This window comes from Epinephelus fuscoguttatus, linkage group LG15 (genome assembly GCF_011397635.1).
Source record: "Epinephelus fuscoguttatus linkage group LG15, E.fuscoguttatus.final_Chr_v1".
NCBI classification, from domain to species: Eukaryota; Metazoa; Chordata; class Actinopteri; order Perciformes; family Serranidae; genus Epinephelus; species Epinephelus fuscoguttatus.
The window spans coordinates 2,989,608-3,010,403 of record NC_064766.1 but is presented as its reverse complement, the minus strand read 5'-3'; the positions used below and the strand labels follow the sequence as shown (position 1 = coordinate 3,010,403).

At 42.5% G+C, this 20,796-nt stretch overlaps 1 protein-coding gene across 2 annotated transcripts in view; it reads left to right on the top strand.

Moving 5' to 3' along the window:
* LOC125902819 (uncharacterized) overlaps nucleotides 1-20,796 on the top strand; it is a 282,334-nt gene that overhangs the window by 210,130 nt on the left and 51,408 nt on the right. The window lies entirely within an intron of this gene.

Genomic DNA, 20,796 nt, shown 5'->3' with positions numbered 1-20,796 from the left:
CATCTCAAAATAATGAAAACAGCAGATTTTTGATACTAATAAATGACCGACACTAAATCCTACAGAATTACATTGACCCGAATTACCTAAAATTCTGTATCACCACCACTAGATTACATACATTACATACATTAGATACATGTTTGTTTTTGTTGGGGTTTGTGTGTGTGTGTGTGTGTGTGTGTGTGTGTGTGTGTGTGTGTGTGTGCTGCTCAAATAAATTGCCCTCCATGGGAATAATAAAGTCTGTATCTATAGATGTCATTTAACAGCCATAATTCAGTCTAAATGAAAACATCTAACTAGATTATTTTAATATTGCCTATAACTTTAATACAGGCTGAGTTAGGCTACTTAATGTTTCCAACTGTCCAGCATCCAGTACAGACAGTTGAAGGCTGTTTTTGTTTCATAATAATCATTATGTGGAAAAAGAATTTGTTTGAATTTCTGTCATTAAAAAATATTTCGTTTTCTTTTTTTTGTAATGGTAAAAAAGAGCAAGAGAGAGAGATAAATTCCCACAGACTCCCTGCAATGATGCTAACTGGCATGTCATTCAACACAATGTTGCTCACCTTCTGCACTGGGACAGGGGGTTACACCCCACCTTTCCAAAACCCCGCCTTTCCGAAAATAAACCTCCGTAATGGCAGGGTTTCCCATTTTTTCTAAAGGCCCTGCTATTTCGAATATTGGGGACAACACTCGCAGTTCGGCAACAGGTGCCTCCAATCAGCTGCACACTCAATCACAGATCCACTCTGGCCAGCCTCCCCCTGCAGCTACAGCTCAGCTTATTGTTGTCATGGATAGGCCTACATCGTTGCTTCTAGCTGGTGATATGCTGTGATAAGGCTTTAAAATTGTAGCCGTGGGTCTATGCTCATTATATCACAGTTAATAAACAGTCAGATTGACTGATTTCACCTTGACGTTTTATAAATGCATTTAATATATTTACTCCAACCAGAAGCCAGATTATCAGTAGTCTGGCTGACCAGAGTGGGGGGACAACACAGGGGATACGTGTGCGAGTGCGGCCAGGAGTGGGGATTTCAGCGCCACGGACAGCGTGCGTAAAAAGACTTGACAAGCTCTCCTTTTAAATGTGTTTGCTGCTAGCGAAACTATACATAATAAATGAAGACAGTGACATATTTCCAATAAAAAACATTGAGTTGAACGTTCATTTCAAGCTTTTGTAGTACAATGAATTTCAGAATTGTGCAAGTGCGGCCGGAGAGCAGGCAGCAGTGTTTGATGCAGGAAACTTGATATGGACTTGAAAATCAGTTTCGGAGTGGGGGGGGGGGGGTGGTGGTTCGGAATGGCGGGGTTTCAGAATGGAGGGCTGTCCCCAGGCTGGGGAGGGGTAAAGTTATGGGGAGACAGGGCTGCTGCTTCTGACTCATCTGTTGTTGAGTCTGGTAAAAGGGGCGGAACAACTGATTTAATATGAATATCTTGCTAAACATTTACCTGCACTGATTAAATGTAGGTTAAAAAGGAGAGAAAATGTAGGCTAACACTAGTCTGTAGCTAGCTTATTTCACTATGGACATTAAGCTAAGGTTCATTTCTACCACTCACAGACTATAGGCTACCCACCTTTCTTGGAGAAAAACTGGGTCACATATTGACACCCTTTCTTTGCCTCTCTTCTCTCTCCTTTCTCTCTTTCCTTTTTTGAAAACCAGATTTTCTTTTAGTAGCCTACTGGGTAGCATGATGATGACTGTAGCAACTGCTGACTGCTACTAGGCACCGTCACCATCAGTGCGCTAAGGCAGGACCAAACCATTTCATGCAGATACAGGGGGGTGGTCAGTAAATATGGATGTTTACTTTTTGGTCAATGGGTATATTTAACTGTCAGTGCCAAAAACAAGCAAAAACAAGGAGATCATTAATTTTATTACTATATTTGAAAAAAAAAATATATTCTTAATGATGATGGTTTAATAATTTTATATAAATTTTTACCTATTTTTGGGGCCCTTGGAATCATCCTAACTTTTCTCCCCTATATGCAGTATCGCCGACTTAGCGACCTTGTCGCTATATTTAGTGACTTTTCAGACCCCTCTAGTGACTCTTTTTCAAAAAAGCGACTAGCGACAAATCTAGCGACTTTTTCTGATGTTATTGGAGACTTTTGGAGACTCTGACGTGAAAGCATGTATCGTTCTTATTCTTCTCAACGAACAGCAGAGTCCTCCCTCCCAGCAGCAGTCAGAGCAGGAGATGTTAACCTCTCCGCGTACAGACTGCAAATGAATCGCACATGCGCAGAGCCGCCGCTGGTTGATCCCGACCTGGCTTGCAGTCAGGGTGGGATGTAAATGTAAAATTTTCTTTGTATAATATAAATCACTGAAAGAAGGTTCATTTGTAGTTCTAAACATATTCAGGGTGTTTTTTTACTCAGTTTCTGTCTCTCCCATGACGTTATTTCTCTCACCTCCAGTGTCCATTACAATTACATGCATATGCACAATTATGCAAATTAGGCGGTGACATCATTTAGCAACTTCTAGCGACTTTTAGGGCAGCCAATAGCTACTTTTCTTACGGAGGAGTTGGCAACAGTGCCTATACGGCGCCACTGGCTACACTGACAGATAACTGAGCCTCCTACCTGCCTGTCAAACAGCATCAAACCATAAGTCCGGCCAGTGGCTGCTTGCTCCACTGCCGTTAAGCGGCTAACAATCAGAGTTGCTAACAGCCACCACTGCAACTAACAAACCCCATAAGTCCATTCAACAGCTCTACCATCCATGGTCAGACACACATGGCTGATTATTTACGGCTGAATTACAGCTCACAACTCACACCAACAGCTGACGCTGCTCCAGTGTGGGTACTTTTGTTGGTTAGCAAAACATCTTGTGCATACTATTTGTTGGAGTTTACAAGCCTGTGGCATTTGAGGATAATTATAAGCACAGCCGTTCTCGGCTTTCAATGTCAGATAGTCCACCACTAACATTTTCGTCATGTCTCGTCAATTAAAATGAAACACAGATTTCGTTCTACTTCTTATTATCAAGATCTTTTTAGAGCTCATGATCATCTTATTTTCATCATGGAAAAAAGGTTGATGAAAATCTTTTGTCATTATTTTTGTCATCCAAACTAACACTGGCTCCCTTCTGCGAGGTGATACAGTTAGCAGTTATAGTTCTTTAAAAAAAAAAAAAAAAAAGAAAAACCTTCCTACATGAAACTACTCACAACAAGGTCTGTGGATTATCTTGGGTAACCAGGGGCCTGTATCATGAAGCAGGATTAATGTCTTAGTGAGGTAACTTCAGGGTTAACCCTGGGTTTTCAGTCTCACGAAGCCGGTTCAGTTCTTATCGGGGTAGATCACCACGGTAACTTACTGTGAACGGCTATCCTGCTCCGGAGCAGGGTAAGTTCAGGGTTGAATCTGATCCTATAAAAAGCACCACCCACTGGCCACCCAATCAGCTGTTTGAAAAAAAATGACTCCGCTGACAGAAATGCAGCCCAGTCATGACGGGAAGTTTAATTAATTTGATTGATTTTGATTTGAAAGTTTATTTTGAACATTAAAAAATAAAAGAAAGCAACAATAACAGACAATGAAAAGACTGTTCAAAAAGGAGTGGAAAGAAGTCGAAATTTCATCCCACCCCTTCATAAGAAAGAAACTGATCATTTGTGGACACTTAATAGCACCATTAATTAGTGCCAACATTTTTGTTTCATTGGAGGAAATGATCCCTGTTAAAGATAATGGGCCTAATTGACAGCTTTGCTGCTGGAAATGTGGAAAGTAGCCTATCATGTCTACACTTCATGGTGTTTGAGGGATTTTCCTTTTTGCTTTTTAAAGAGGGAGACTAGGTACATTTTTGCATAGCTGTTAATTTCTAACACAGCTCAATATCAGGATGATTTTATTCAGACTATCAGTTTGGTGTTGATATGATTTAATTGTGGCGTCAGCTTTAAGCTTTATTGTAGCATATATAACGTTATGACAAAGAAGACCAATTTATCAGATGCAATGATGTTAGATGATAATACACGCAATTCATCTGCGCAGCATTGATTTCATGGGATTCAAGGGTGTGATCAGTGTCAGATGTACAGGTACAGGTACTGTAGCTACTTGAACCAGTGATGAGTAATTTAACCTACACATCATTTTATTTGCTACCTTGTTTTGTCTTGATTTTTCCCTCTCTCCTCCTCTATTTCTTTCCTGACCCGTTTTTTTTTTTCTTCTCTATTATGTGATTTCATTGATGTTTTGACAGGGGAATTTCTTTGATAAGCTTTTAGTGGCTTCTAACCTCTCTGGCACTTTTCTTTTTTTAATCTTGTAAATTTTATACTGTCTGTTTTTAACATTATGTGCAAATAAACTAATCTAAACTAAAATTAAACATTATTCATCCCGTTAGGCGTTGCCACGCATGTTTCCTCCTCCTGCAGCTGCCACGGTGTTGTCCTTTTCTGTAATGTTGCTTTTCTCCTCCTCATATTTTAGCAGAATTAATCTCTGATCCTCACGAGAAATACCTTTTTTCCCTCACATATGGCGCTCTGTGAGGATGCTCAGTGACGCTCAGTGACGCTGCACTTCTCTCATGATTGTGATTGGTCCACTGCGTGCGCGTTCACGGCTCTTGATAAAGCAATCCTGGGTAGAGTTACCGAGTTGACATCCAGCGTCGTGATACCGATTATCCTGATTGCCATTGTTAGGGTTAGTCAACCCAGGATAGGTCTGGGTAACCCAGGAAAGGTTGATCTCGCTTCATGATACAGGCCCCAGGTCATGATTTCTGGGAAGAGACATTGCTGTTGAGTTTTACAAATGTAGTTTTTGGATCCTTGAGCATCGTAAGCTGAGTGCCATCTAGTTCCATTATATTGGAGAGAAGGCAGACATCTCTATGGCTGATATCTCCAACACTCAGCAACTCACACCAAAACTATCTAGACTGATAAATAACACTACAGGTAACAGGAAAAATATGTCTTTTAATTTTGGGATGAACTGTGTCTTCACATCCTGAATTTGAATGCTGAACTTCCACAGTTACAGTGAGCACAGGCTGAGGCCAGAAGAAATGTCAGCTGTGTTTAGTTTTAGTGAAAGAACACATTTGGGACCAATCTGTGGATCCAGCTGCAAAATGTCCACAGCTGGGACAAGAAGACAAAGCATTACATTAGTAAAACTGTAAATGTGTCACTTTTGTTACTAAAATTGTGAGTGTTGTTCCAAGTCTTTCATCTACACCACCCACAGCTGTGCAATTCAAATAACAACACATTCACATAGAACTATAACACACATTTTATTATTTTATAAAGTCAACAATGGATCTATTTGTTTTATGGAAGTTAGATTAATTTGACCAAGTGTTTTATTCTGAGGTCACTCATAAGAGAAACTGAGGATATTACCAGCAAAAAAAATGATCATATTCTTACTGCCATTGGTAATATTTCATAGTAATAGTGAGTAATGATAATTAATCCATGATTCCTGACTGGATGTTTCTCTGAGAGTAAGTGCTGTGCTGCTGTGGCTTCAGACAGGCTCATCGATTGTAACTGGAATGCAGCTAATGAGGTGGTTTATTAAAGAATGTATGAACCAGCCACCTATAGTCACAGTGACAGAAAGTCACGCTATCTCCTTCATCCATTAGTATATTAGTTATCATACTAACCCCGAACCCCAATTATCAATGGACAATGGACATACAGAGAATATCACAGAATTTAAAGAGCAGTTTTAGGGAATCCCTGAAGACATGTTTTCATGTGGGGTCTGTTGCAGTGATGTGAGTGTTTGTGAATGGTTTTGTGGAGCTCAAATATCAATGGGGATTATTTTGTGCAGCACAGGAAGCACCCTTTGAAACACCCTGTGTCAGTCTCTTCTTTACAGTGTTTGACCAACAACAGCCCAACCAATCTCCTCATTTCATGATGTACAATTACAACCTTTGTGTGTGTGTGTGTGTGTGTGTGTGTGTGTGTCAGCAGTAGGCAGACAGGCTCAGCAGATTGATGAACAGCAGAGCTGAGGAAGAAAAGACCTGTAAAGAGAGAGAGAAACATGACACGTCAGCATCCCAGTGCAGCTCCATCAGATGAGATAGATCAGTCAGTTGGTTAGTCAGTTGGTCAGTCAGACAGTCAGTCAGTCAGTCAGTCAGTACTCACTCCAGCTGCAGAGTTTCCATTATTGTCCAGTGTAAGAGTGCTGCTGTTAAGCTGAACCCAGAAGGTCGTGTAGTCCTGAACCACAGTGGCACTGCCATATCAAAGACATGAAAATGAGTGAATCACTGTGTCAACAAATATTATATAGTCACATCTGCTCCACTTATTTGGACCCATCTCTGCTATGATATATGTGACACTGTTTGATGGATGCTGGCACTTGTTGCATTAGTTGCAGTACCAGTAATAACCACTAGACACACTCATTTATGATAGCTCAGATGCTTGCTTTTAGAAGTTTGGACTTTGGATAATGTGTATAATCACTTAAAACTAAGAATTGTTTTAGAATAAGCCCTTCATATTTATACAGGGAGCGGGTCCTCTTCCAGCCCCCAGGAGGTGCGCCGGGATTTGAGGTAATTATCTCCAACAGGTGGAAGCTGGAGGGGGATCAAGTGTTTGGTTGTGTGTACGTGCGTGCAAGTGTGTGTATATGTTGGTCTGCAGCTAATCTTGAAAACTTTTGGACTACATACTGGACTGGACTAATGGACTGCACAACGTATGTGTGCAGATATATGTATGCTCAAGGATCTGGATGTGGTTGCGGTGATTCATTATTGTTGAAAGAAAAAAAAACTGTTTCATTGATGCTTGTATAATCACTGACTGCTGACTCCACACTCCTCTTAACCTGTCAGTAGGGGACACACGGTTTTCTGGATATTGTAATTGCTAGTTAAATGGTTTATTCTTTTTTGTCTATATTAATTGTGTTTATTGTTGACAATAGAAGGACACCTATATCAGTTTATCAGTATCTGTTGGTGAGTCTGTGCCCATTGGGAATTATAGGCTTTGATTGTTTTTTGATGTCGGAGGCCTAGAAGGTGACACAGCAAGAAATACTTTATGAGATTCAGATGAATAGGTTCTCATCCACCACTTTCAAATGAAAATCAGTTTTTTATTATTATTATTATTATTATCATTATTACTTTGTTGTGCTGTAGCCGACAGACAAAGTTAATGCCATTCAAGGTCCAGTTATGAATGACATGGATCAAAGATTTGTGGCTGTATATCATAATTATATGGTATCTATATATATAATTTGAAGATGAAGATCAGGGAGGCTACGGAGCGGTACAGGAGGAAGCTGGAGAGGAAACTCCAGCATAACAACATGAGAGAGGTCTGGAGTGGAATGAGGACCATCACTGGCTTCAGGACCAACAACCACAGAGGAGTTGAAGGCAGCATGGACAGGGCCACGAACTGAATCTGTTTTTTAACAGATTTGACACTGCTGGACCTGCCCATCCCCCCCCCGACTCTTCTGCTGTCTGTCTTGGTCAAACATCACCCACTCCACCCTCCTCCCCCACTCCTCCCTCTCACACCTCAACACCCTCCTGTTTGACCCCCCCTCCTCCTCCTCCTCACACCTCCTCCCCCCGTGGTCACACTGACTGCTCTCTCCATCATGAGGACTACACCCCTCCCCCACGTGTCGTCACCTCCACAGTGTGCTTCACTGCTGACCATGTGAGAAGACAGCTGATGAGACTAAACTCAAATAGGGCTGCAGGCCCTGATGGTGTCAGCCCCAGGGTGCTCAAAGCCTGTGCCCCCCAGGCTATGTGGAGTACTTCAGCATGTCTTCAACATGAGCTTGGGTCTCCAGAGGGTCCCCGTGCTGTGGAAGACATCCTGCCTCGTTCCTGTGCCTAAGACGTCGCGTGCCAGTGGCTCCAAGGACTACAGACCCATGGCATTGACCTCCCACATCATGAAGTCACTGGAGAGACTCGTCTTGGAGCAGCTCCGGCCCATGGTCAAGCCACTTTTGGCGGGGTGATGAGGATGAGTACAGGGCTGTTGTGGATAACTTGTCACATGGTGTGAGCAGAACCATCTGCAGCTCAACGTGGCAAAGACAAAGGAACTGGTGGTGGATCTGAGGAGGACCAAGACACCGGTGACCCCTGTTTCCATCCAGGGGGTCAGTGTGGACATTGTGGAGAGCTATAAGTACCTGGGGGTACACATTGACAATAAACTGGACTGGGTTAAGAACACTAACGCTCTCTACAGGAAGGGCCAGAGCCGTCTCTATTTTCTGAGGCGACTGAGGTCCTTCAACATCTGCCGGACTATGCTCAGGATTTTCTATGAGTCTGTGGTGGCCAGTGCTATCCTCTATGCTGTTGTGTGCTGGGGCAGCAGGCTGAGGGTGGCGGACGCCAACAGACTCAACAAACTGATCCGCAAGGCCAGTGACGTCGTGGGAATGGAATGTGACTCTCTGATGGTGGTGTCAGAGAGGAGGATGCTGTCTAAGCTTACGAACTATCTTGGACAATGTCTCACACCCACTCCACCATGTGCTGGTCAGGCGCAGGAGTACTTTTAGTGGGAGACTCATACCACTGAGCGCCACAGGAAATCATTCCTGCCTGTGGCCATCAAACTGTACAACTCCTCCCTCTGAGTGGCCCTGTGACTATTTCACCCACTGCAATAATTTAATCTAACTTGTGCAATAACTCCATTCACCCTGACTGTATATATTTTGTTTGTGTAAATAATCTTGTTCAGTTTACAATATATATATATATATATGTACAGTACAGGCCAAAAGTTTGGACACACCTTCTCATTCAATGCGTTTTCTTTATTTTCATGACTATTTACATTGTAGATTCTCACTGAAGGCATCAAAACTATGAATGAACACATGTGGAGTTATGTACTTAACAAAAAAAGGTGAAATAACTGAAAACATGTTTTATATTCTAGTTTCTTCAAAATACCCACCCTTTGCTCTGATTACTGCTTTGCACACTCTTGGCATTCTCTCCATGAGCTTCAAGAGGTAGTCACCTGAAATGGTTTCCACTTCACAGGTGTGCCTTATCAGGGTTAATTAGTGGAATTTCTTGCTTTATCAATGGGGTTGGGACCATCAGTTGTGTTGTGCAGAAGTCAGGTTAATACACAGCCGACAGCCCTATTGGGCAACTGTTAAAATTCATATTATGGCAAGAACCAATCAGCTAACTAAAGAAAAACGAGTGGCCATCATTACTTTAAGAAATGAAGGTCAGTCAGTCCGGAAAATTGCAAAAACTTTAAATGTGTCCCCAAGTGGAGTCGCAAAAACCATCAAGCGCTACAACGAAACTGGCACACATGAGGACCGACCCAGGAAAGGAAGACCAAGAGTCACCTCTGCTTCTGAGGATAAGTTCATCCGAGTCACCAGCCTCAGAAATCACAAGTTAACAGCAGCTCAGATCAGAGACCACATGAATGCTACACAGAGTTCTAGCAGCAGACCCATCTCTAGAACAACTGTTAAGAGGAGACTGCACGAATCAGGCCTTCATGGTCAAATAGCTGCTAGGAAACCACTGCTAAGGAGAGGCAACAAGCAGAAGAGATTTGTTTGGGCCAAGAAACACAAGGAATGGACATTAGACCAGTGGAAATCTGTGCTTTGGTCTGATGAGTCCAAATTTGAGATCTTTGGTTCTAACCGCCGTGTCTTTGTGAGACGCAGAAAAGGTGAACGGATGGATTCCACATGCCTGGTTCCCACTGTGAAGCATGGAGGAGGAGGTGTGATGGTGTGGGGATGTTTTGCTGGTGACACTGTTGGGGATTTATTCAAAATTGAAGGCACGCTGAACCAGCATGGCTACCACAGCATCCTGCAGCGACATGCCATCCCATCCGGTTTGCGTTTAGTTGGACCATCATTTATTTTTCAACAGGACAATGACCCCAAACACACCTCCAGGCTGTTTAGGGGCTATTTGACCAAGAAGGAGAGTGATGGAGTGCTGCGGCAGATGACCTGGCCTCCACAGTCACCGGACCTGAACCCAATCGAGATGGTTTGGGGTGAGCTGGACCGCAGAGTGAAGGCAAAGGGGCCAACAAGTGCTAAACACCTCTGGGAACTCCTTCAAGACTGTTGGAAAACCATTTCAGGTGACTACCTCTTGAAGCTCATGGAGAGAATGCCAAGAGTGTGCAAAGCAGTAATCAGAGCAAAGGGTGGCTATTTTGAAGAAACTAGAATATAAAACATGTTTTCAGTTATTTCACCTTTTTTTGTTAAGTACATAACTCCACATGTGTTCATTCATAGTTTTGATGCCTTCAGTGAGAATCTACAATGTAAATAGTCATGAAAATAAAGAAAACGCATTGAATGAGAAGGTGTGTCCAAACTTTTGGCCTGTACTGTATATATATATATTTATTTAAGTTTATGTTTGTTAATAATTCCTATTTATTTAACTCTATATTTGTTAATACTATTGTTTAAATTTCTTATATTTTCACGTATCTTTCCTCTCTTGCAAGGAGCACCTGTAACATAAACAATTTCCCCTCGGGGATCAATAAAGTATTTCTGATTCTGATTCTGATTATATATATAATCTATCTATATATATTTATATTTCACATACAGTGCCTGTTAGCAGGAGAACTCAATCTGTTTTGTGCAACGTGACATGGCTCAGTCAAAAATAAACAAGAGGCTTAATTTTATTTGCATCTGAGGCGTGTCTAGAATTGTCTGGAGTGGCTGTGATCAGCTCAGGTGGCTGCCGAGTGGAAATCTGCACTCTACAGAGTGCAGTTTTCTAGTTGTATATGCAGCAGCTGAACTAATTTGGCTTCATGCCCCACTGAGCAACTTTGATAGGATGAATGTGAGCCTGGGCTTGATGCTAACTTTTTTCCCAAGGAGCACATGTGCTCCTAAGTTGAAAAAGTAAGGAGCGCACAAAGAACTTTAGGGGCACAATGTAAATTGATGACATAATGTGTTTTCCGTAATAAACGTGATGCAAATAGACATTTACAAGCAAAATTATTTAATGAATTTGTATACAAAATGTACAGAAAGGTAAAATCATAAAGTTTTGAAAAAGTAGGCCTATTGCAATTTAATTTTGTCTTTAATATTATTATCTTCCTGCGATAGTCTGGCGACCTGTCCAGGGTGTACCCTGCCTCTCGCCCGATGTCAGCTGGGATAGGCTTCAGCCCCCCCGCGACCCTCAAGAGGATGAAGCGGTTAGAATGAAGATATTATTATCTTATATATATTATCTTTGCAATATGATTATCTTATATAATGTTATTTCTATCCTAAAACATTCTCCAGGTCCTCTGAAACTCTGCAGGACTTAAGCCTCTTTCACACAGAGCTTTCGCAGCGCCCACCGCAGGGTAGGGCGCAGAGGACAGGATCTGGGGGAGTACAGGCTTGTTCAGGAGCTACAGCTCTATGGTGACCGCTTCTGGGTCTACTTCAGGCTCTTCTCTGCTATTGGATGCGCGGCGCTGAGGTGTCGTCGCAGCACGTTGCGGTGAAATTAAAAAAATTTCAATTTGAGCGCAGGCTGGCGGCGTGCAGACGCCGCGGCATGATCTCATGCTGCTCAGCTCAGCGGCAGAGCAGTGCACTCTTGCGCCGCGGTAGCACATACACAATGAATGGATTCGTCGGCGGAGGTCTGCGCTTTGCGCGCTCTGTGTGAAAAGGGCTTTATTTCCACCCTGCCCAGCAGAGGTACCGTGGTGAACGGTCCCTAAAGGCCTCTACACATGATGAGCTGTAAAACAGCTTTGTGCTGGCTGTCCCATTGTTTGTCTATGGAGAGGGCAGCAACGCCTGACAAAGCGGCACCGCTACCCTTGGCGTCGCGCGCCACTCTGATTTTCCGCCCGAGCGCTGCGCACAGAGTTGAAATTATTTGAACTACGGGGAGAACGGAGCAGGCTTCCCCGGAGATCCGCCGCTTAACCCGGTCCATCTCCTCCACACTTTGACTTATTTCCACGCTGCCGACAGTGGGACTTATATTCATTGTGCCGACAGTGGCTTGGAAAATCGCCCATAACCGTGTCACACGGGGAAGGGGGAAGAGGGAAGGTGGCTGGAGTTCCTCCAACATTTATGGTTAGATTATCATATTTTTTTACTGACAAAAATATAGGCTGCTTTGGCTGATTTTTTTATGCGCACATGTGCCCCTAAATATTTTTTACAGTTCGCACACACCTATTTTTAGTCGCAAATGCGAGTGAAACACTCGCACTGTCAAACCCTGATGTGAGCCCTGCCTGAAATGCTGTATCCAGTTTTTTTTCTACATCTATGGTCCTTTTCCATCTTGTCCACCATGTTGCACCCTCATGTTTTATAGTAGCCATGGATAAACCAAGCACTGGGTCTAGAGACAGCCTGTCACATTTTTACATTTCCACAGGCCACAGTAGTCTCCAACACACTTGAAAGTGATGAGTGAGCAGAGGGGTATTCAGTTAGTTGCAATCTGCAACCTCACTGCTAGATGCCACTAAATCTCACACACTGCTCCTTAAAGGGTGAGGAAATAGTGTAGTCAGTAAGGTGTATGTGAGTGCAACTTCGTCTACCTGAAGTAGACATCTCCATAGTTGCTGTTGCTAGGTGCCTCCCAGGTCAACTGTACTTTCTTCTTCTTGGCTCCCGACGCCTGACTGACAGTCGAGTTCTGCACAAGGACACACACACACACACACACACACACACACACACACACACACACACACACACACACACACAAATAGGTCCTCACAAAGGTAGAAATACAAGCCCCCTCACTTTAATTTACTTCTTTCCAAGTTACACAAAAGAAAAAAAGATACTTGTGAGGACATATTCTTAAATAAATGATATTAATTTAGTCAGTGACAGTGGGAGCTTCTGCTGCAATGACAAATGATTTATATATCTTTCACACAAGCCAAAGACAAAAACACTGACAAGTTACTGATCATTAAAATACCCACTGGTGGAGATGGTGCTGTCTCATAAACATGTCTGCTTCTGGTGCTATGTCACAATGCTGCCAGTTTAGTGAGTGAGCAAGCATTAAAAAAAAAAGACAACTAACCTCCATAAGTCCATAATGAGTCAGGTGCAACCATAGACTGAATAAAAATAATTGACATAACCACAAAGTGTGGAAGCAATGCCAATCATTCAGGTAAATATCTCCCAGGTGTAAGCCGGGATGGGATCATGCTATAGTTGTGTGTGTGTTTGTGTTTGTCTGTCTGCAGCTAATCTTGTAAACTACAGGACCAATCAGCCTAATATTTTGTGTGCACATGTATGAATAACAGTTTTATTGACTGTTTTATATCATAATTGACTGCTTACTTCTCAGTCCTCAAATTGAATTTCCCCTCAGGGGGATTAAAGCCCCTACAAGGAACTTTCATTTTGAGTTGATTTTGGCGACCCTGTGGACAAAAGCGGTAGTGTTTTGCCGGACTGAAGCCTACATTTCCCATGAGCTCTAGCGCGTATTGTCGTGAAGACGCTTACCTGGCTCGCGCATGTGTTTGTTTTGGGGATGAATGAAACAACAGGACAGGAAAACTTTACCCCCGCTCCTATCAGGGATCCCAGCTCACCTCTGCCATGCCCCAGCTCCACCTCTCCAGTGTAAGCACCACCGCCGCCGGGGTAAACGCAGCGGTCGGCTGGTAAGGCTGAAGGCCTGTTTGGCGAGCACTTCCACGGCCTCTTGGACTGAGTATGGAGCGGTGCCTCACCTCTTTTTTTCTTGGCACACGCTGGACCCTGTCGACGCCTGGCTGGTACCTGTCATCAGCCCGGATGAGGTGTTCAGCCCCACGGCCTCTGCTCTCCTCATTCCTGCTGGCGCAGGGTGAATCTGCGCAACCTGCGGCCTCTGTGTGTGGCTCCCCGGACAGCTAACGCCATAGACCCACCGGCTCCTGCCAGGATTGGGCTGGTAAGTGCTAGATCGCTAGCGAACAAAACGTTTATCCTGAAGGATTTCCTGACTTCCCGAGGATTGGATTTTCTCTGTGTGACTGAGACGTGGCTGACTGTTGGTGAGTTCAGTGCTTTCACAGAACATTTACCCGATGATTGCTGCTATTTTAACTCCCCGCGGACGTCGGGTCGAGGAGGAGGAATAGCGACTATTTATAAGAGTCACTATGAATGTAAGCAGCTAGGTAAGATGAAGTGTGCCGTCTGAGTGCCGTAAATTGTTTCGTCCTGGAAGCGACCTGGGGCGGACCCAGACACAGTTTCCTAAAGGTATGGATATACAGTATATAGAAATAGCTTATCTTCACACCGATGGTCTCATTTGCTGTTGTAGGTCACACACAGATATCAGCAGAAATGAGAGACTTTTGCATATCCAGTTAAAAGTTCCTTGTAGCGGCTTTAATAAAGTATATTTTTAAAAAAAAGTTTTCTGAACATTGGCTCAGCTAAAAACAACAAATTTTTCCAATGTAGCCAATGACCACTGTAGCCATCTTGGAGTACATTATAGTGCAAATACAGCTGTGTCACAATTTGCAATGGGATCTGACAGTTTATAACATGAGGAGTAGCATGAAAGTATTCAGGACCACATCCTCAGGATCTAGATAGCCAATTTGTTTGACCACTGAATTTTAGCCTCTCCATGCATGATGTGCCTTGGCCAGCTCAACTGATGCTCTGGTGTAACACATGGCCAAACATGTATACTAATTGTAAACAGGACTCGAACCCTGACCCAGTAGAGATGCACCTTTATAGTTTTGCCCTGCCTTTCAGTGTCTGTTACTAGCATGCTGTCATATTTAGTCAGCAAAGAAACAGCTGAAATATAACATTTACTCATACCTCCATGTTATTACAGTGCAATGCAGTTAACAGGGTGGCGTTGATGTTGGTGAACTTTCCCACAGGCCAGGGCAGAGCTGCAAGCAGAAAACACACAGTTCACTCAGTACAGCTGCTGTGGTGAAACAGGTAGCCTGAAAAACATTCCAAAAAATACTAAAGGCAGTAAATAAAATTTGTCATGATGTTATATGTCATATTTAATGACAAAGAAAAACAGTGCAAACTGTTTTCATTTGTTGCAACTTAAAAAAAGCTGTAGCCTATGTATATAATTAAAACAAACTGATGCCAGGAGCCAATTGAAGAATGGTGTCTTCATAATGAACATTTAATATCAATCTTGCGATATTACCATTACAAACCATAAGTACCCACTGACTCTACAGCATGCACAATGCAGGCTTTTCTCCTGCTCATCTGTAAGATAATGTACAAGTGTTTTCTTTTGGAGTGGAGAGCAGCAGCACTGTACACACCAGAGCATGAACACAGTGGCAGGGACACCACACCTAACTACTGTAGGGTTCATACCATGTTTAGAAGACACACATGTTGACACCTGCACGAGATAGCCTACCTGTACAGAAAACTTAAAAAAGCTGAAACTCAAATCTGGTTACCATGGCAACTCCATCTGTAGTGTTTACATTAAGCCACATAATATCATCACAGTAAAGCTTTTACTTTATTTTTAATTAAAACAACAACACACAGCACAGTACACATATACATGTATGTGGTCACATAGTCCTTTCTAACTGTGCGTTCACACCGAGCGTGAATTCGCAAATTCATGCGTCGAGATTACATACAAAGTCAATGCAAAGACGCGATTAGACGCGAATTTGTGCCGGGCAGCGCGATGGACGCGTCTAGCGCGAGTAATTCGCTTCAATCACGCCCGGTGTGAACGCACAGTAAGCCTCCTCCTGGCCACAAAATTAGACTGTAGCATTAATTCCCCCAAACAACAACCATAACATATAAACATAAACAATACATACACACACCCACACACATCTCCACATATGATGTAATACATAAAACAGGCAAACACATCTCCACATGCATACATGTATACACAAATGTGCATCAAATGGGAGTAAGAGGTGCGTAAGTGGGCAAACAAGCAACAGCATAAAAGTTTAGGTAAATTAATGGTAATATCAATAGTTGCAATGATTGCAATTGTAATGAAAGGAAATAATTCAATTCTTCATCAGCGTAATATAGTCCTGACTGGGGCCCGACTGGGCCAATTCCCATCTACAGGGCAAGCCCCGAAGCGAGGGTGGGGGGGCACTTACACAGTTCTTCTAAATGACAACATTTGAATCTGACAGACATCCCTTCACTTGTTGAAGGTCCAGGGTGTAGGACTTAGGGAGATATTTTGGTAGTAATGGTTTAATGGTATTCATCATTATGTCTTTTCTTGTGTATAATCACCTGAAACTAGGAATCATTGTGTATTCGTTATCTTTGAATGAGCTGTTTAATTCAAATAAACACAAGAGGTTTGTGCTCTAGAGAAAGGATCAGCTCTCAGTGAATACCCTCCTAAGCCCTATGATAAGCTATTATGGCAAGGCTTAACTATACAGACCAGTGACCAGTGATAACTAACATGTCTTTGGGGTCATCGGGTGGGAACCTCCTTTCACCAGTGTTTCATCTAGTTGGTATACCAGACCAGACCGTGCCTGACGTGCTGACGTATTGCGGTAAGCGAGTTGTGTCATTTCCGGTGTTTCTGTGACAGCGTCTCTGTGCTGCTCTGGTGAATTCTAGTAGCCTGTTTTCTCACTTCAGTTGCTTTAACGTTGCTTTAACGTCTACTTCAAATCTTAACCCACACTAGTTCTGTTTAAGCACTTATAGCTCTCCTCCTTTCTACGACTTTCTCGCTAATCTCTTAGCTGTTGTTTGCACGTTACTAGCCTTGGTACATTAGCTTTACAGTTAGCGATGGCTTCTCCCTCTGCTCTCTCTTGCTCGGTGTGTCAAATGTTCAGTTATGCCTCTGCCTCCTTTAGCGACACTGGTAATTGTAACAAGTGTAGCTTATTTGCTGCGTTGGAGGCGAGGCTTAGTGAATTAGAAGCGCGGCTCCGCACCATGGAAAACCATTCAGTAGCTGCGGTAGTTAGCCAGTCCCCTGTAGCCGGTGCGGAGCCACATAGCATAGCCTTAACCTCTGCTAACTGTCCTCCGGTAACTCCCGTTCAGCCGGGAGGTTGGGTTACGGTTCGCCAGACGCACAGCTCCAAGCCGAAGCCCACGGCTCACCACCAGCCTGTTCACGTTTCCAACCGCTTTTCCCCACTCAGCGACACACCCGCTGAGGATAAAACTCTGGTTATTGGCAGCTCTATTCTGAGAAACGTGAAGTTAGCAACACCAGCAACCATAGTCAAATGTATCCCTGGGGCCAGAGCGGGAGACACTGAATCTAATTTAAAACTGCTGGCTAAAGCTAAACGTAGATTCAATAAGATTGTTATTCACGTCAGCGTCAATGACACCTGGTTACACCAATCGGAGGTCACTAAAATTAATATTGCCTCGGTGTGTGAATATGCAAAAACGATGTCGGACTCCATAGTTTTCTCTGGACCCCTCCCAAATCTGACCAGTGATGACATGTTTAGCCGCATGTCATCATTTAATCGCTGGCTGTCCAGGTGGTGTCCAGCAAACGATGTGGGTTTCATTAATAATTGGCAAACTTTCTGGGGAAAACCTGGTCTTATTAGGAGAGACGGCATTCATCCCACTTTGGATGGAGCTGCTCTCATTTCTAGGAACCTGGCAAACTTTATTAGTAATTTAAATCCTGACAACCCAGAGTTGAGACCAGGACTCAGAGTCGCAGTCCTATACACCTCTCTGAGCTTCTAGTTCAGTTACCCAGCCATAGTTTTCATAGTTTTATACAAAGCGGTGTCTGTCCCCGACCACCTAAATTATTTAAATCTAAAATTAAACAAAGAGGAGTTGTGCATAACAACCTCATAAAAATTAAAACCTCTTCTGTGACAGAAAGACAAAACAGGAGAATTAAATGCGGACTGTTAAATATCAGGTCTCTATCGTCTAAAGCAGTGTTAGTAAATGAATTAATATCAGATAATCATATTGATTTACTCAGTCTCACTGAAACCTGGCTGTGTCAAGATGAATATGTTAGTCTAAATGAGTCCACTCCTCCCAGTCATAATAATACCCACATTCCTCGAGGCAGCGGCCGAGGAGGGGGAGTTGCAGCCATTTTTAATTCTAGTCTGTTAATCAGCCCTAATCCTAAACTAGATTATAATTCATTTGAAAGCCTTGTTCTTAGTCTTTTACATCCGACCTGGAAAACCTCGCAGCCACTTTTATTTGTTATAGTGTACCGTGCTCCTGGCCCGTATTCTGAATTTGTATCTGAATTCTCAGAGTTTTTATCCAGTTTAGTTCTTAAATCAGATAAACTTATTATTGTAGGCGATTTTAACATTCATGTCGGCGTTGATAATGACTCCTGACTACCGCGTTTATCTCATTATTAGACTCCATTGGCTTCAGTCAGGGTGTACATGAACCCACTCACTGTTTTAACCATACCCTCGATCTAGTTCTGACGTATGGAATTGAAATTGATAATCTAAAAGTCTTTCCACAGAGTCCCTCGCTATCGGATCATTATCTGATTACTTTTGATTTATTTTTACTCGATTACACACCACTCAGCAACAGTTACTATACTAGATGTTTATCAGATAGTGCTGTCGCAAAATTTAAGGAAATGATTACTCCGTCATTAAATTCAATACCAAGTCCCTCAGTAACAGAGGTTTCCTGTACCGACTTTGATCATTTTGTTGATAGCGCTGTAGGCTCGCTGCGAACAACACTTGACTCTGTAGCTCCTCTTAAAAAGAAGTTAAAAAAGCAAAGAAAGTTCGCTCCTTGGTATAACTCTCAAACCCGTAAGTTAAAACAAATATCGCGAAAATTTGAAAGGAATTGGTGATTAACCAAACTGGAAGAATCTCATTTAATCTGGACAGACAGTCTCAAAACTTATAAGAGGGGCCTCCGCAATGCCAGAGCAAACTATTACTCAGCTCTAATAGAAGACAATAAGAACAACCCCAGGTTTCTTTTCAGCACTGTAGCCAGGCTAACTGAGAGTCAGAGCTCTATTGAGCCTTGTATTCCTTTAGCCCTTAGCAGTAATGATTTTATGAGCTTTTTTAATGACAAAATTCTAACTATTAGAGGCAAAATTCATGACCTCCTGTCCTCAGATAGTACCTATCTAACCTCAAACACAGCTGTAAAACTTAATATATATTTAGATTGCTTCTCCCCAATTTTTCTTCAAGAATTGACCGCATTGATTTCTTCATCTAAATCATCAACGTGTCTCTTAGACCCCATCCCAACTAGGCTACTTAAGGAGGTCTTTTCTTTAGTTAACGCTCATATATTAGATATGATCAATATATCCTTATTAACAGGCTATGTACCACAGTCATTTAAGGTAGCTGTAATTAAACCTCTACTAAAAAAGCCCACCCTGGATCCAGAGGTGTTAGCCAACTATAGACCAATATCTAATCTTCCCTTTCTTTCAGAGATCCTTGAGAAAGTAGTCGCAGACCAGCTGTGTGATTTTCTCCATGATAATAATTTATTTGAGGAATTTCAGTCAGGATTTAGAGTGCATCATAGCACTGAGACAGCACTAGTTAAAATTACAAATGATCTTCTGATTGCTTCAGACAAAGGACTTGTCTCTGTACTTGTTTTATTAGATCTTAGTGAGGCGTTTGACACAATTGACCATCAAATTCTACTGCAGAGACTGGATCACTTAATTGGCCCGTTTTCAGTTTGTTCACGTTCATAATGAATCATCCTCACGTACCAAAGTTTGTTTTGGAGTTCCGCAAGGTTCTGTGCTCGGACCAATCCTGTTTACTCTATATATGCTTCCTTTAGGTAACATCATTAGAAATCACTCTATAAATTTCCATTGTTATGCGGATGATACACAGTTGTATTTATCGATGAAGCCAGAAGAAACTAATCAATTAACTAAACTCTATAACTGCCTTAAAGACATAAAAACTTGGATGAGCACCAATTTCCTGATGTTAAATTCAGACAAAACTGAAGTTATTGTTCTTGGCCCCAAACAACTGAGAGACTCTTTATCTGATGACATAGTTTCTCTAGATGGCATCGCTCTGGCCTCTAGCACTACCGTAAGAAACCTCGGAGTAATATTTGATCAAGATTTGTCTTTTAATTCTCATTTAAAACAAACCTCACGGACTGCATTTTTTCATCTGCGTAATATTGTGAAAATTAGGCCTATCCTGACCCGAAAAGATGCAGAAAAATTGGTCCACGCTTTTGTTACCTCAAGGCTGGATTACTGTAACTCTCTATTATCAGGTAGCTCTAGTAAGTCCTTAAAAACTCTCCAGCTAATTCAGAATGCAGCAGCACGTGTACTAACAGGAACTAAGAAACGAGATCATATTTCTCCTGTTTTAGCTTCTCTGCACTGGCTCCCTGTAAAATCCAGAATTGAATTTAAAATCCTACTGTTAACTTATAAAGCTCTAAATGGTCAAGCTCCGTCATATCTTGGAGAGCTCATAGTGCCTTATTATCCCACCAGAACTCTGCGCTCTGAGAACGCAGGGTTACTTGTGGTCCCTAAAGTCTCCAAAAGTAGATCAGGAGCCAGAGCCTTTAGCTATCAGGCTCCTCTCCTGTGGAATCATCTTCCTGTTACGGTCCGGGAGGCAGACACCGTCTCCACATTTAAGACTAGA